The following is an 18,339-nucleotide window of genomic DNA, read 5'->3' as shown; positions in this document are numbered from 1 at the left end:
TTTACATATATTATATATACATATATGTACATATATATATGTATCCAGTTGGCTATATATATACACACACATATATGAAGGTTTAAATCCTGCAGTTACCTTAGAAAAGCTAACTTTCCCAACATATATATAACTACTGTCATATAGTTATATACAGTGTTCCCAAGGTACATATAACCAATATATATATCTATATATAGTGACAACATGTTTGTTGTCATGATACTTTCCAAAAGTGAATTCCACTACCAATAATTTGATGTCAGTATGTGAGATGACTTTTTTGCCTAAACAAAATGTTCACTCCCTAATTTAAAAAGTGTAATAATGTTGTAAGCCTATGTATCTTTGTGCTTATCATATATATAATCATATATATACACACACACACACATATATAGTGACAACATATATATATATATAGTGATAAAATGTTTGCCTAACTATATTCTGCTTTTCCTGTAGCAAATAATAAGAGAGTTATTGAAATGGAGAAGTTTAAAATGGCTATGAAAACCATGATAAAAGTCGGGCAGAGGTGTCAATGGAAGCAGTAATAGATGAGATCTATAAACATATGAATAACTTTGAAAAAGATAAACTTTTTTATTTTGAAGTAGCAGAAGAGAATAAAGAGAAAGAACAAAACTAATGTGCAGTTTGCATGATTCATTAAGGGAGAAATAGAGCCTCCTTTAAAGGGCATGATTACTGGTTTCATGGCGTTTGACCTGTGCAATCTCACAGGCCCCAATTGAGAAGTTTCCGATCTTGCTTTATTGCTCTGCTGTCAGCATTTTAAAATTCTTAATTTATGAACAATAAAACCTATGTTTTTCTTTTTATTTTGCAGTAGCCCTGGAAATTATGTTGCTAGTCCTGAGTGCATCTGTTTTCTTCAAGAAGGTATAAGGGGGGCTATTTTTTAAAGAGAGAAGCATAGAGTTGAAGGATTTTAACAAATATTGTGAATAATAGGTTATTATGTCTCCAATAAAATATAAATGACTGATTAATGGCAAAGAATTGTTTGGACTTTGAGAAAATGAATCTATGGGTATCTTATTCTTGGCTTCAGAGAATACAGAGATTCTGGGAGAATGGGAGTGGAAGGGAGTTTGAGGGGATAAGACAAGGAGAGAGATTTGATTCAACTATCAAGAATGAAAACAGGAAGTATTTATCCCAAGGCTTCCATCCCCAGTTGGTCAAATACTTATTCTGCAGGGCATTAACTTCTCTGAACTTATTCCTGTGCAGCATAGACACAAAGCTCTGGGGTAGAGACGAATTATCAATGATTGGGGCATTAAGTGAGGATCTCCTATGTTGTGAAGCTGTCAGGAGCCAGCAAAAGTTGTTCTTTCCAGCAGTGGCTGAAATAAAAAAGAGATGAGGCTGAGAGGATCTGAAAGAGAGATGAAGATCATCTGAGGTAACTCAATGACTGCTTTCCAGAAATTTTCTGTGAGCCAAGGATCAGAATAGAGAAATTGTGTTGTAAAGATGGCAGTGGTGTGAAACATGCCCAGTGAAAGACTGAGTAGTGCTAGGAAGTTCAGAAATTAAGTTTCCAGGAAGGGTTGAGTGAGTGTAGGAAGTGGGCAATGGAATAGGGGAGAACAAAGCATTCGCTTAGTCATACATTTAAAGAGATTTTGGAGGGAATTCAATACTGAGCTCAAAAACAGACCAGTGATAATCTGAAGTGTACAGGAGATGAGAGTGAGAAAATTCATGGAAGGGAAGACAAAGAGGGATCTGCCTCGTCCCTCAATATGGAGATTGAAGGCACAGAGAAGGTGACTGGGGAAAACATGGGTTGAATTGTGTCCCATTGTTGAATAATTATATGATATAAATGTCAAATCAGGAGACACAGATGATGATGGTGCATTAATGAACTGTCTTTACATGGTTAAGAAACTAGAAACAGGAGAATCGCTTCCTCTTCCATTGCATTGGAGAAAAATATGGCACTTCCATAGAAAGAACTCTTTAAGATTTGGGGTCTTAAGATTAGCATTAGAATTAGTTTTAAAATGATTGTATAAATGATCAAAATTAAATAACTAGGATACATTTTCAGACAAATCATAAAACTAATCAGAACAATAAACAGAATGAGATGTAATATTCATGATATTATAGGAACACGAAAGCTGTACCGTTAGGCAGTTAGTATCCAGGAGAAAAACCTGTAGTTCTTATTAAAGATGTTTCCAGGAAATTTCTGACAAAGATTCTAGGAATTTTTTAACAAGAAGTTTTCAGTTAAGTTTACTTTCCTTAATGCTGAATTTCACTGTGGGTGAAAAGAGGATAAAGGCAGCTGGGGATGGACTACAGGAATTCTCAGCAATATAAGTCTTTCCCTCGTCATGGCGCCTCTTTAAAGGAATTGGCACACCTTGCCTTACCCTCCCATCTAATATTTTATCCCTCCTCTTTCTATTTTAATTACCTAACCATATTTAAATGAACTTTCAAAAGTTAAATTACGTTTCTTTTATACACACGAGTTATAATAGTGTGGCAGGCGTGGTATTACTAACTCAGGCCTCCAAAACAACTGTTTCAGCATTGACTGAATGGTTAAGTTAAACATTAAAAGTTGAAAGAACCAGTGCCCTTATACAAGGGCTGGAATGCAACAAAAGTCCACCAAGAGTTTGCCTAGGCCTTTCCTGGGCCTTGAAACATGACAAGATAATGAAGGAATTCTTAACAGAACCCATTTAGGATTAAATATCTTTTATTGGGGTCCTGAAGAAACTCCCCAGGCCTCCACAAACAAGTTTATTGGGGGTCTGAAGGAACTCCCCAAACTTCCAGGATTTAGCAGGAGATAAGATAAGGGTAATCATTCCAGCACCTGTCCCCATTTAGATTAAGTCAATTTACTGAGGCTCCGGTAGGTCTTCCAGTGGGTCCAGGAAGGTCTTCAGGACTCTGATCCTAGTTATAAATTAAAATAAGTTAATCACTTACGTCTTTAGATGAATGCACACTTGCACATAGACACATAGTTTAGAAAGTATATAAGCTCTAGAAAAGCTTTGTAATTTTGAGTTGGTCTGGTGATAATTTCCAGGACTTCTCCCTATAACTGGTTACTGAAATAAGAATTCTATTGAATAGGACACCATATTTAATAAATGGTCCTGGGAATATTAGCTAGCCATATGCAGAAGAATAAAACTGGACTCATACTTCTCACCATATATAAAAATTTACTCAAGATGGATTAAAGACCTAAAGGTAAGACATGAAACTATAAAAATATTAGAAAAAAACAAACAAAAAAACTCTTCTGAATGTTGGCCTAGGTAAAGAATTTGTGACCAACCCCTTAAAAGCAAATGCAACAAAAACAAAAATAGACAAATGAGACTTAATTAAATTTAAAAGCTTCTGCACAGCAAAACAATCAACAAAATGAACAGATAACTTACAGAATGGGGCAAATACTTGCAAACTATGGGATTCAACAAAGGGCTAATATCCAGAATCTACTAAAGGAGCTCAGATAGCTTAACAAGAAAACGAACAAATAACCCCATTACAAACTGGCAAAGGACGTGAACAGACATTTTTTCAAAAGAAGAAATAGAAGCAGCCAACAAACACATGAAAAAAGGCTGAACATCCCTAATCATCAGATAAATGGGAATTAAAACCACACTGAGATACTGTCCTACACCAGCGAGAATGACAATTATTAATAAGTCAAAAAACAACAGATATTGGCAAGGATGCAGAGAAAAGGGAACATTTATATACTGTTGGTGAGAATGCAAATTAGTACAATTTGTAAGGAAAACAGTTTGGAGATTTCTCAAAGAACTAATGGTAGAACTATCATTCCATCCAGCAATCACACCGCGGCATATATACTCAAAGGGAAATCAATTATTTTGTCAAAAACACACCTGCATCCATATGTTTATCACAGTACTATTCACGACAGCAGTCGTGGAATCAAACTAACTGCCCATCAGTGGATGATTGGATTTTTAAAATGTGGTATCTGTATACTATAGAAAGTATTCTATCGATAAGCCTTAAAAATAAATGAAATCAGGTCTTTTTCAGCAACATGGATGGAAATGGAAGCCATTATTCTTAGTGAAATGACTCAGAAACAGAAAATATATTTAAAAAAGCTATTCTCACTTATTAGTGGGAGCAAAACAATGGGTACACAGACACAAATAGTAGAATAATAGATAATTGAGTCTACAAAGGCAGTTGGGTGGAATGGGGGTAATGGCTGAAAAGTTACCTATCGGCTACAATGTTCACTATTCAAGTGATGGGTACACGAAAAGCCCAGGCTTCTCCATTACACAATATATGCATGTAAGAAATCTACATTTTTACCCCCAAAATATATAAAAATTTAAAAAATGAGGAAATAATCACAAAAAATAAATAAAAATAAGGGAATACATTAATGAATTAGGAAACAGATAAAGCAATCGAGAAAAAAATATGTCAAAAATTGTTCTTTGGAATTTTAGTAAAGTTTGTAAATATTTAGTAAGACTGATCAGGAATTAAAGAGAGTAATAGAGATAGATATACAATTTCTCAAAATCTTGAACAAAGAATAGAACAGTACAACAAATCCACCCATCACTAAAAGATAAGTAAGGAGCTGCAATGAAGTGTTTTATTCCAATTAACATGCCACCTTGAATGAAAGACTAATTACCTAAATTACAAAACTGAACAAACTGAAAACAGGAATAAATATAAAATTGGAATATTCTTATATCTGTTAAAGACACTGACCTTTTAATTAAAGCTTTTCCACCAGCAAACTTACAGCCCAGTTGGCTATAAGGCAAACTCTATCAATATTTAAAGGAAGAAACCATACCAATTTCACACAAACTCTTTCAGAAAACAGAAGAGGCCAGATCCCTTTCCAAGTCATTCTACATGCCTCATTATTCTGATACTAAAGGCTGACAAAAACATTAAAAAATAAGAAAAATTATAGAATCATTATCTTTTTGAACATAGGTACACATATCCTGTACATACTGGCAAATCAAATTCAACATCATTTAAATGCCATATATAAAAACCCTACCTAGAATGCAACGTTGGTTCAGCAGTTGAAAATTAACAGCGTAACAGGACAATGTAAAAATATCATATACTCCTCACAATACATGAAGAATAGGCATTTGAAGATTCTGACACAAATCGTTAAAAAGATCTTAGCAAATAAAGAATAGAAGGACATTTCCTTAATCTGTTATAGGGTATATGTTAAAAACCCACAACTAAAGTACAACATAATGTGAAAACATTGAATGTCTTCCTCTAAGATGGGGAAGAAGGCAACTAAATGCACTTTCACCATTTCTATTCCAGATTGTACTGGAAATTCTAGCCAGGTACAATACGATGAGAAAAAGAAATACAAGACGTAAATTATAAAGTAAAATGAAAAACTCATTATTTGAAAATTGCATAATTATATGAGACACAATCTTTTAAAATCTATATGAAATATTGTTATCAGTTGAATTATGTCTCCTAAAATTATGTTGAAGACTTAATTCCCAGTACCACGAAATGTGAACTTATTGGAGAATAGACTCATTGCAGATTAATTAGATAAGATGAAGCTGTATTTTGTGGAAGGAAGCTGAGCCCCTAATGCAATATGATTGGTATCCTTATAAAAACAGAAAATTTGGACACAGTGAGAATATCATGTGAAGTTTTAGTTATACAGTCACAACCCAAAAAGCTACCAGATACTAAGAGAAAGGCCTGGAACAGATCCTTCCCTAATGATTTTGGAGGGATCACAGCCCTGCCAACACCTTTTAATATCAGACTTCTTCTACCCCCAAAACTGTGAGACAATAAATTTTTCTTGTTGAAGTCACTCAGTTTGTAGTATGTTGTTATAGCAGCCCTAAAAAACTACACAAATTATAGCTCCTAGAGCCGGTAAGTGACTTTAGGTTATGGGAAACAAAGACAATATAAACAGTTTTCTATATAGTAACAATAAATAATTGCAAAATAAATTTAAAATATCATTTATAATAGCATCAACAAACATCAATTGCCTATAAATAAATCTTACAAAAGATACAGAACTGTTCACTAAAACCAATGAAACAGGTTGAGATGAATTTTAAAAGACCTGGAGTGGTAAAGACTTACACCACATACAAGTTTTTGTAAATACAATGTTGTTAAGATACTGATTTTTCCCTAAATTGATACAAACATTAAGTATCATCACAACGAAAATCCCAGGAGCTTTTTGAATAAATTGTCAAGCTGCTTCTAACATTTTTATGAAAATGCAAAGATATCAAATATCTAAAATAATATCTTGTGAGAGCAACAAATGTTTAAGGCTAGCCGTCTTTCATCCTAAAAATTTATGTAATGCTACAGTCCTTGAGACAGTGTGGAATGAATGAAAAGACAGGAAAATATCCAGAATGAAGGATCCCAAAATAGAGTCATTACAATGAAAACAAACAAACAAACAAACAAAAAGCAAACCCACTCAGTTGCTAGTAATCTTGGCTTAAATCAATGTTTCCCCCAAAATGCTCCACAGAACACTACTCTGTGGGATGCTGTTACATTCTAATAGTATTTTTAAATCTGTGAGCAAATGACTTTGGGGAACTGGGATTATAAACAAGCAAAAGCCATAGGTTTTCTTGCTGCAGGGGTTCAGAGGCACTTTAATATGTAAATGAACGATGAAAATTTCTAAAGAATATGCACTTTCCCAAAGTTGTTTGACTTTAAAACTGTTCCTGTCAGCATATCCCACCGAAGACTACTTCAAGGAAAATACTTTGAGAAACAATGAACTACTAAAAAATTCTAAAACAAGGTATAACATTTAAGATAAAACTTGTTAATAAAGATACCATAATCCACTTACAGAAACAGAAATGATTGATACATTTTGAATAACTGAGATTGTACTTAGGAGCCTTTCCAAATATCCAAAAAGAAAAAAAATATGGTATGGGTGAGAATTTCCTATTGTAGACATTGTGCCTAAAACGTGTTATTACTTACCCTTTCTTATTTCTATAGGTTAAATACTAAAATAAAATGGAACTTGTTGATAGTATTATTGATGTTTGGTGTTGGATAAGGCAAAAAAGTAGGCACTATCTTACATTTGACAATTATATTAGAGATGACTTTTTAATTAACATAGTAATTGTTTGTCTATCTAAATTTTAATATAATTGATTGAAAGATTATTTAAATCATAAACTATTTTTGGATGTGTTAATTTAACAGTGTTCACTACCTTATGCTATAAGATATTTGATTAAGAAATATTGTTTAATGTAATGTGAACAAAATGTACTTGATCTAGTGTGTTTATTTGGTAAATACCAAATCATATTTTTTGTCCAGAAGATGAACCAATTGCATATCATTTTCATTCAGATGGTTGAAAAGAAATATTACTGAAAATTCATGGTATATTTAATACCTCTTACTTTCAAAATTAGGAATAATAAAATTACTAAAATTATTTTAATATCTATGCTAGTAAATATTTTGTACCCATTATGAATTTCAGAGTTTTACAAACCATCTATTCTCTTTTAGAAGAACTTTTAGACATGTATTGTAAGCATTTCCCATTCATGCCCATTATTAGAAGTTCAAGAATGACAGACTAATAACTAATCAGGCTAATAAGATCTTTTTAGTGTGATTAGTGCAATGTTCTAAAATTGCATTGTGGTAATTGAGTGTAGAATTATAAACAGAAATATACAAAACAAGCTTTAAATTGAATAAATAAAATGGAAGATTTTATGGCATGCGTACATTGTAGCCCATATAGTTGTTTTTAAAAAGTAAACCAGGCCAGGCATGGCGCCTCATGCCTGTAATCCCAGCACTTTGGGAAGCCAAGGTGGGTGGATCACCTGAGGGCAGGAGTTCGAGACCAGCCTGGCCAACATGGTGAAACCCCGTCTCTACTAAAAATACAAAAAATTAGACAGGTGTGATGGCAGGTGCCTGTAAATCCAGCTACTTGGGAGGCTGGGTCAGGAGAATCGCTTGAACCCAGGAGGATGAGGTTCTGTGAATTGAGATCATGCCAGCATACTCCTATCTGGAGGACAAGGGCAAGACTTTGCCTCAAAAACAACAACAAAAAGCAGAAGAAGAAAGAAGACGAAGAAGAAGGAGAAGGAGAAGGAGAAAAGGAAGGAAGGAAGGAAGAAGGAAGAAGGAAGAAGGAAGAAGAAACAGTAAACCAATCAGGCATCATCTGACTGGAAATAAATCCTAACCTCCAAAGTGATGGTATTAGGACATGGGGACTTTGAGTGGTAATCAAGTCATAAGGGTGAAACCTTCATGGGTAGGTTAGAGCCATTATAAAAAGACACCAGACAGATTGCTTCTTCCCTGTCTTCTCCCCAACATATGAAGACACAGCAGGAAAACATTTATTTGCAACCAAGGAAGATTACCCTCACTGGACACCAGATCTGGTGGTGCCTTGATCTAACTTGATACTCAAGAACGATGAGAAATAAATGTTTCTATGTCTATGGACTATAGTATTATTACAGCAGCCAGACCTGATGAAAACAAATATGTTCTTAAGATGCTTTTAAGGAACAAATCTGGGGGTGATGTCAGCAAGATGGCCAACTAGAAGCTCTTAGCACTTTTTCTCCTGGCAAAACAAAACAAAACTACACACACATACCCACATAAAATGAATAAACAACTACATTTTTGCCAAAATAACTGGAGAAGAGCTCTGGAGACTAGCAAAGAAGCAACAGAAGTTTGTAGAGCACAGAAACTCAGGATGGCTCCATAGGGAGGGGACAGAAACAGGTTGCTTTTGCCACCCTAACCCCCAGTTGGGATCAGCTCAGAACTAGGAGACACTTCTTTCTACAGTGAAAAGGTAAGCAACAGAACACTGGCAGCCCCCATCACTACTGTGGACTGCTACAGTAGTCACCAGTGAAGACTCCCACAGTCCTTGCAGGTTCTGAGCCCAATTGAGGGAGCACCTCAGAGTTCACATGCTGAGCTGTGAAAAAAGAAAAGCCTATGCTGTGCCATGTTGCCATTCCTGGGCACTTGCTGCTGCTGCATCTGGCCTCAGAGCCTTGGCTACTGTCATGTTCCACCATCTCAGGACCCAGAGTCACCATTAAATGGTAACCTCACTTCCCTCCCCCATCCCCCGGAGCCTGAGCTGCCACTGTGCTCTGTTGACTCTGAGTCCTGAATTGCAGCTGTGCCCTCTTCTTGAGGCCCAACCCTTTAGAGCACCTGTTCTTTCCCAGAGCTATGCCAGTGCTGTTCCATGACCCCCATATAAGAATCACAGCTACATTTCAACCCCCTTGTACTTCAGCTGCTGGGGTATGTTCCAGAGCAACACACTCTAGTTTAGGGGAGAAATTGCATCCACTCAGACTTTGAAAAGTGAACTCACCCTCAAGTCTCAGACACCACAATAGTTTCACAAGCCTGTAAACCCAGAAGCCTGGCTCTACAGCTGCTCCAAACACGTGTGCCCTGGAATCCAGTGCCGTTGCAGCTGCCTGTGGGCTGTAGACCCGAGGGGGAGATTCCCTCAGCTGAAGGAATTCAATACCACTAGACATTTCCCATACCAAAATCTTAAGAAGGTTCTTTGAGCAGAATTGAAAAAATGATAATTACTATTGTAAACACATATGAAAGTACAAAACTGATTGGTGCAGGTAAATACGTAGTCAAAACAAGAATACTACAATACTGTAATGGTGGTGTATAAATCTCACACATTTCTATTATGAAAGATAAAATTCAAAATGGTCAAAAATTACTAAAACTAAAATAAGCTGTTAAGGAACACACAATACAAAATACGTAAATTATGACATCAAAAGCATAAATTGTGAGGGGGAGGGTGAAAATCTAAAAATTTTGTGTTCAGCAGAAGTTATTATCAGTTTAAAATAGTTGACTGTAACTATAAGATATTTAATGTAGTCTCATGGTAACTACAAAATAAAAAACTACAGCAGATATACAAATGAAAAAGAAGAAGGAATCAAACCTTAGCACTACAAAAAAAAAAAAAAAAAAAAAGCCCACTAACAAAGGTAGGCAAGAGAGGACAAAAGAAACAAAGGACCTACAAAATTCTTATAAAACAAATAACAAAATGGTAGCAGTAAGTCCTATTCATCAACAATAACCGTAGATAGATTAAAAAACTAAATGGATAAAACCTAATGAATTAAACCTATTTAACCTAAATAGATTAAATTCACCAATCAGAAGATGTAGAATGGCTAAATGGATTACAAAACAAGAGTCACCTAAATGCTGCTTACAAGAGGTCTACTTAAGCTTTAAGGGCATACATAGGTTGAAAGTAAAGGCATGGTAGAAGATATCCTATGCAAACAGTAATCAAAAGAGACCAAGGGTCGCTGTGCTTATATGTGCTAAAACAGATCTCAAGACAAAAAACTGTCACGGGAGACAAATAAGGTTAATATTTAATAATGAAGGAGTCAACTAATCAAGAAGAAATAACTATTATAAACATATCTGCACCTGACATAGCAGCACCTAAATATGTAAAGCAAATATTAATGAACATGAAGAGAGAAGTGAATGGCAATACAATAACAGTAGAGGACTTCAATATCCCACTTTCAGCAAGAAATAGATCGACTATGCAAAATAATTAATGAGGAAAATTTGGACTTGAGTTACACTTTTGACTAAAGGGACCAAAAGGCATATGCAGAACTTACCATCCAATAGAAGCAGAATACACATTTTTCTCTAATGCACATGAAACATTCTCCAAGATAGACCTTATATTAGGTTACAAAACAAGTCAAAACTTTAAAGAAGGTTGAAATCATATCTAGTATTATTTTAAACCACAATGGTGTGAAACTAGAAATCAATAATAGGAGAAATTTTGAAGAATGTAGAAATATGTGAAATTTAAAGAACATGCTCCTAAATAACCAATGAGTAAAAAAAATCAAAAGGGATATTAAAACAATATTTTGCGGCAAAATGGCAATGGAAACACAACACATCAAAACCAATTCAACACAGCAAAATCAGTTCTAAAATGAAAGTTTAGAGTGACAAATTTGTACTTGAAAAGTGAAACAGACCTCAAATAAACACTCTAACTTACAACAAAAAAAAGAAGAAAAAGAACAGCAAACAGAACCTAAAATTAGCAGAAGGAAGAAAATAATACAAATCATAATGGAAATAAATTGTATAGAAAACAGAAAAATCCAAAGGAAGCAATAAAACTGTTCTTTGAAAAAAAAATTAAAATGACAAACCCTTAGCTAGTCTGAGAAAAAAAGAAAGAGTCCAATAAATAAAATAAAGAATGAAAGTCAGAAAATTATTTATTGATTCATTGCACTGGGAAGAAGTAGGCTGAACAGACCAATAAATACAGAGATTGAAAAGAACAACCAAAAACCTCCCAACAAGAAAAGCTCAGAAACAGATGGCTTTACAGCTGAATTCTACCAAACATTTAAGGACAATTGATGCCAATACTTCTCAAACTCTTCCGAAAAATAGAGATAGAGGGAACACTTTCAAACATTTTATGAGGCCAGCATCACCTTGATACCTAAGTCAGACATATATCACAGGAAAAGATATGTGTCATATAGGCCAATCTCTTCAATGGACATGGATGCAAAAATTCTCAAAAAAGTATTAGCAAATCGAATCGAAGAACATATCAAAAAGATTATACATCATGATGAAGTGGGATTTATTTTGGCATGCAAGGCTGGTTTAACATATGCAAATCAATTAATGTTACGCATCACATTAGCAGAATGAAAAGATAAAAACCACATTATTATCTCAATTGGCATGGAAAAAGCGTTTGAAAAAGTCCAACATTCTTTCTTGATAAAATCTCTAAACAGTTTTGAAATAGAAAGAAAGCTTCTTTACAAAACAAGGGTCACTTAGGAGAAACTCACAGCTAATTTTATAATCAAAAGGGAAAAGCTGACAGCTTTTTCACTAAGATCTGGTACAAGGCAAGGATGTTCATTTTTGCCACTTCGGTTCAGCATAGTACCAGAAATTATAGCAAGAGCAGTCAGAAAAGAAAAAAAAAAAAGAAAATAAATAACAGGTATACGGAACAGAAAAGAAGCAGTAAAATTATCTCTATTTTCAGATGACAATTTCCTATATGTAAACAAACCCAAAGCATACACACACACACACACACACACACACACCCACACAGTTAGAACTAATAAATAAATTTAGTGACGTTGCAGTGTGCAAAATCAAAATTAAACAATCCGTATCATTATTATACATTAATAACAAGCTTACTAACAAAGAAATCAGGCCAAAAAATACTCTTTGTTGTAGCATAAAAAATACAATTATTAGTGGCAGAGGCATTTGAACCAAAGCATCTCTATCTTGAATAAGAGCTGGGTAAAATAAGACCTACTGGGCTGCATTCCCAGACAGTTAAGACATTCTAAGTCACAAGATGATATAGGAGGTTAGCACAGGATACATGTCATAAAGACGTTACTGATAAAACAGGTTAAATACAGAAGCTGACCAAAATCCACCAAAACCAAGATAGCAACAAGAATGACTGCTGGTTGTCCTCACCGCTACACTCCCATCAGTGCCATGACAGTTTACGAATGCCATGACAATGTCAAGAAATTATCCCATGTGGTCTAAAAAGCAGAGGCATAAATAATACACCCCTTGTTTAACATATAATTAAAGGATAACCATATAAATGGGAAAACAGCAGCCCTTTGGCGCTGCTCTGTCTATGGAGTAGCCATTCTTTATTTCTTTACTTTCTTAATAAACTTGCTTTCACTTTACTCTATGGACTCACCTTGAATTCTTTCTTATACGAGATCCAAGAACCCTCTCTTGGGTTCTGGATTGGGACTGCTTCCTGGTAACATCTTTCTGGCAACCACAAAGGGATGATAGTGAGAAAACTCCCAACCCAAAGGCTGGCTTTGGGTAAGTGGTGGCGTCTGGTAACATCTTTCTGGCCAACCCCAAAGTGACAACACTGAAGAAACACCCTGATTCAAAGGAAATAGACTGCAGGGGCAATTGGCTGACTTTGGGTAAGTGGTTGTGTACCTGGGTAAAGAATGGGATTGAGTTAGAGGCCCAACTTAGGAGAATTAAGAGTCTCTCCGAAGGCAGAGAGGGTTAAAGGCCCCCTCTTAATGAAAGGCAAGGACACTTGAATGGCCTTGGGTTCGAGACCCAACTTAGAAGGGTTAGAGTCCCTTCTAATATTTAGGGGCTTAGAGGGTTCTCTCAGCAAAATTCCTCTTGGTAAAGTCTCTTTCAGCTAAGAAGAGGTTTGGTACTATGGGATTGTAACTGCTATTTTTTAAAATCTACCTTGCACTCTTTACTGACAGCTGTGGGTGACAAGAGTAGGCATGTATAGGACCGTGGGACATGGGGAGCTTTTTCCTCCCTGAAAAATTAAACTTGAGAACCAATGGGATGGATGGAAAAGATCCCTTATCAACTGCAAAGCAGCTGTCTGAACTTTTGATTGCTGGCTACAACAGGTGGGTCTTTCTCTGGCCCATGTAAGTGCCTTGCTTTCTCCACCTTGCCACAAGCAATGCTTTCTTCCCTTCCCTTTCCTTTCTCTCTCTATGCAAACTGGTTGAATAAATGGTAAAAATCACTATTTATCTCCTCTTTTAAATTTTGATTAATAGGAAAGAGTGTTTGTGAGACTAGTCTTAAGCTGTAGTGAATCTGGTGTGCTTTGTGTGTATTTGTATATTGTTCTGTCATAAAGAGAGGTACCTTAGGATAGAACATGGGCTTGGGACACCTGTAAGCCCACTGTTCAAGATGGCCCAGCAAACTGGTCAGTTACAAACTTTGCTGCAGGTCCCGAAGAAAACCTGGATGAGGTTTCCTTCTTGTCTTGTACGTCCTTGGGATTTTGACTTTGTACCCATGTGGCTGTGCTTTCTCTTTTCACAATGATGACCCAGGTTCAGGGTTCAATTTCTGGCTTAGGAAATGAGTCCTTTGTCTTTTCTCTGTCTGTGTGTGTGTTGTGTGTGTGATGTTTATATATATATGAAAGAGTTTTGATTAATTGGTTTAATAATATGAAAAATGTAAATAAAATATTTTGTCAGAAATGTAATGGCTTTTAGTTCATGTGATTTAGGTAATATTAGAGAAGTAAAGAGAGTTTTAAAAATTATTGGCAAAATAAAAATAGCTTCAAAAATGTAAATATTTGGTCCAAATTATACAGATTTGGATACATATACATATTAGGTTTACTAAATGCTTTAACATCATAAACTTCTTTCACTTTTAAAAATTGTTCAATTTATTTTTGGAGCATTAGATTCTAGGTAAGGCCTGGGGACATGTGTAATTAGCCATGCTCTGTAACTATGCAAATAAGATGACAAATAAAAATAATTTTATGTAAGAAAAGATCTTGTATGGTGAATTATTGTCCTAAAATAATATAACTGTTTTTTTTTTGTTTGTTTGTTTGTTTTAAAAAAAAAGGTGTTTATGACAAGCCAGAAACTCCAAATATGTCATAGATGATCTGTGTAAGTCATGAAAGAATTTATGAAAGAGAATTCATGCAAGAAATATTGCACAATTTAAAAGTGATTAAGCCTCATAAAAGCTTTATAAAATGCCACTGTGACTCTTAACTGTATAACGTACTTGCTTTATAGCTAGGTAAGGCCTGGGACATGTGAAATTAAACACTGGAAAGAGTCAGACCTTATGTACCTGGGTCCTAGACTCCACGTTAGTACATAATTAAAATCCCAAATTTACCAAGGTTTTCACCAAAGATAAAGTCACAAAGAATTAACATTGTAAAATATAATTAAGACTAATAAAGAAACAGTTTTATATATAAGGTGTGTAAGAAAAGCAAAATGTGTTTTTGGTAAAAGATTATAAAAAGACATGCAAATGTGTAATTTTTTGGTTTAAAATGTTAGATGGAATAAAGCTGAATGTTTAAACCAATTATGGAAGAGTTATGAAAAGTTAATTGTAAAAGAGATTTTGTGTGTGAACATATTAACTAAAATTAAAGGGGTATTATTCAGTTTTTCTATAAATCAAACATTGAAATAAAACCACAACAGGTTTTCCTTAGAACAGTGATCTGCTTGTTAACAAAAATTGTAAAGGGTTATAAAAGGTTTATGAGAATCCTACCTTTTAGTCAAACTGATTAAGATTGGATAATTTTATCTAAAAGGTTTTATTAAGAATTGAGTTTGACACCAATAATTAATACAACAGTGACATTTGGCTTATTTGTTATAAAAATCATGCAGGAAACATTGTCAAATATAATATGGTGTTTGGTTTTTTGGGGACTGTATTTGTCCATAGAAGTAACCAAAATTCCTAATCAATTGTGGCTTTAATAGAGGTTGCCCTAAGACATTTTTTCATTCATAGACAATTATTGTCTTATACCAGTCCTCTTTAGAAGACAGTTTTGTAATCAATTGTAGAACTTTGACAGGAGCAGATTTCTGATAACTTTGGAAATTGTGACATTAAAATAGAGGAAATAACTTTCAGAACTCTCATGGAGAACTGATATGTTCATGAATATCAAAATAGAACAGGAATTAACTACATGGACTGAACTAGTAGAACACTAAAGTAATCTTTCTAACTTTGCTTAAAATGCTGCTGATCCTTTGTTTTGTTTTTCAGAGGAAAAAACTTTTCTTTTAAACTATTTACAACTTTTAACAATTAGGTAAAGTATAATCGTATGAACAACATTTGGAGCACATTTCCTTCTCTCTTTTTGATTCCTCAAGAATTTGGAAAGCATTTCTGAGTATTCTCAATTTATAACAATGTAATTTTTGAATAAGTACAATGAGAATATGTTTTCTTTTTAACAGGACACAATTAGAAAACCTGGTTATTTTACCAAGACTTTGCCTGGAATGACATGCTGTCCTTTAAGGAATCAAACTTGACTTGCAAAGCCAATAAAAGCCGTTTGAGAAAACTAGCCTTGTACCTTGTTTATACAGTCCCTGTACAAGGTTTCTGATCTGTGGTAAGCAAAAAATGTCACTTTCTAACAGGTCCGGGAATCCTAATTTATCTTGGAGCCTCAAGAGGAGAGGAATTTACTTAACTCATAGATATTTGAGGGTACAAATCCATGACAGGACTTGACTTTTAAAAAGTCTTATCTAAGATTCCTTCTATGGAACAGAATTCCACCAAAGTCAATTTTTAAAAAGTTTATGTGAAAAATAATTATTGTTACTGCACTTTTTACAAGTAATCAGGCCAAGTATAATAAAACAAATCAGTCTTACCGTGATTTGTCTTTAGTAAAAATGGGAAATTAGAGAGAGAAAAAAGGAAAAATTATGTTTCAATGACTATAATACACCTGTTATTAGATTCTAGTCTTAGCTGTTTTTGTTTTCTTTTCTACAATTTAGGCTAACCCTGCTTATTCCTGTGAACCAATCGGTAATCTCTTACTGCAACTCAGAAGAAATAAGAGGGATAGGTAATATAAAAATCTGGACCAGTATTCTAATTCTGGGCACATTGGAATCAGCTGATCACATATCAGCTTGAATCCAGCAGCTACCCAGTTCATGGAAAGCCTTCTAATTTAATTTACTTGGGATAATTTTGCTTATTTTGTTATATTACTATTGTACTCTTTATGTAGGAATGCAGAGTAAACTTACCCAACGTTTTCTTAAACTGAATACTTATAAATCTTCCAGATGTCACCTTTTGTCAGAACTCAAGAGTTATGACTGGTGCTTGCCATACCAATGCTTTATGACTGAACACTTCTCTACCCTGAACAAAAGAAATGCTCATTGTTAAACAGGAATGTCATCACCCCTATTCCACCTGAAAAAGTTACAGAAGATGGATCTTTGTCCCTCTACAAACCTTAGGATTAAACGTTCTCTTATAAAAGAAAGGAGGAAAATGTCAGAGACATTGGAACTCGAGAAACTCTTATCTTCAATAGGTGCTGGGTAAACTAAGACCTACTGACCTACTAGGCTATGTTTCCAGAGAGTTAAGACATTCTAAGTCACAGGATGACAAAGGAGGTCAGCCTAATATACATGTCATAAAGACATTCCTGATAAAACAGGTTACAATAAAGAAGCAAACTAGAACCCACCAAAACCAAGATAATAACAAGAGTGACCTCTGGTTGTCCTCACTGCTATATTCCCGTCAGTGCCATGACAATTTACAAATGCCATGACAGTATGAAGCAATTACTCTTTGTGGCCTAAAAAGGGAGGTATGAATAATCCACCCCTTGTTTAACATATAATCAAAAAATAACCATAAAAATGGGCAACCAGCAGCTCCTGGGTCTGCTCCATTTATGGAGTAGCCATTCTTTATTACTTTACTTCCTTAATAAAATTGCTTTCACTTTTTTCTATGGACTCACCCTGAATTCTCTCTTACATGAGATCCAAGAACCCTCTCTTGGGGTCTGGATTGGGATCCCTTTCTTGTAACACTAAGCAATACATTTAACCAAGGAGTCAGAAGGTCTGTACACTAAAAACTACAAAACACTGATGAAAAAAATTGAATAAGACACATACAAATGGAAAAATTTCCCATGTTAACAGATCATAAAAGTTAATATTGCTAAAATACATATTACCCCAAACAACAGATATAACACAATCCCAATCAAAATCCCAATTTACATTCTTCCAAAGATGGTAAAATAATACTAAAATTTGTATGAAAACATAAAAATTAGGTAAAACAATTCTGAGAAAAAAAACACAGTCAAAGACATCACATTTCCTGATTTCTAATTTACAAAGCTGTAGTAATCAAAATGGGATGGTACTGACATAAATGCAGACACATAGACTAGTGGAATAGAATAGAAAACCCAGAAATAAATCCAAACATAAAATCAGTTTATTTCTGACAAGGGTGCAAAGAAGACACAATGAGGATAGAATAATCTAAATAAATGGTGCTGGGAAAGCTGAATTTCAACATACAAAAGAACAAAATCTGAACTTACAGCATACACAAAAATCTATTCTAAATGGATTAAAAGCCTAAATGTGTGACCAGAAACTGCAATATTCTCCGAAGACAACATAGGGAAAAAGCTCCTGGATGCTGGCCTTGGCATTGATTTTTGGGTATCACACCAAAAGTTCATGCCACAAAAGTAAAAATAAATAATTG

This window comes from Mandrillus leucophaeus, unplaced genomic scaffold (assembly GCF_000951045.1).
Source record: "Mandrillus leucophaeus isolate KB7577 unplaced genomic scaffold, Mleu.le_1.0 Scaffold1044, whole genome shotgun sequence".
Lineage (NCBI taxonomy): Eukaryota > Metazoa > Chordata > Mammalia > Primates > Cercopithecidae > Mandrillus > Mandrillus leucophaeus.
This window is presented reverse-complemented; position numbering follows the sequence as displayed.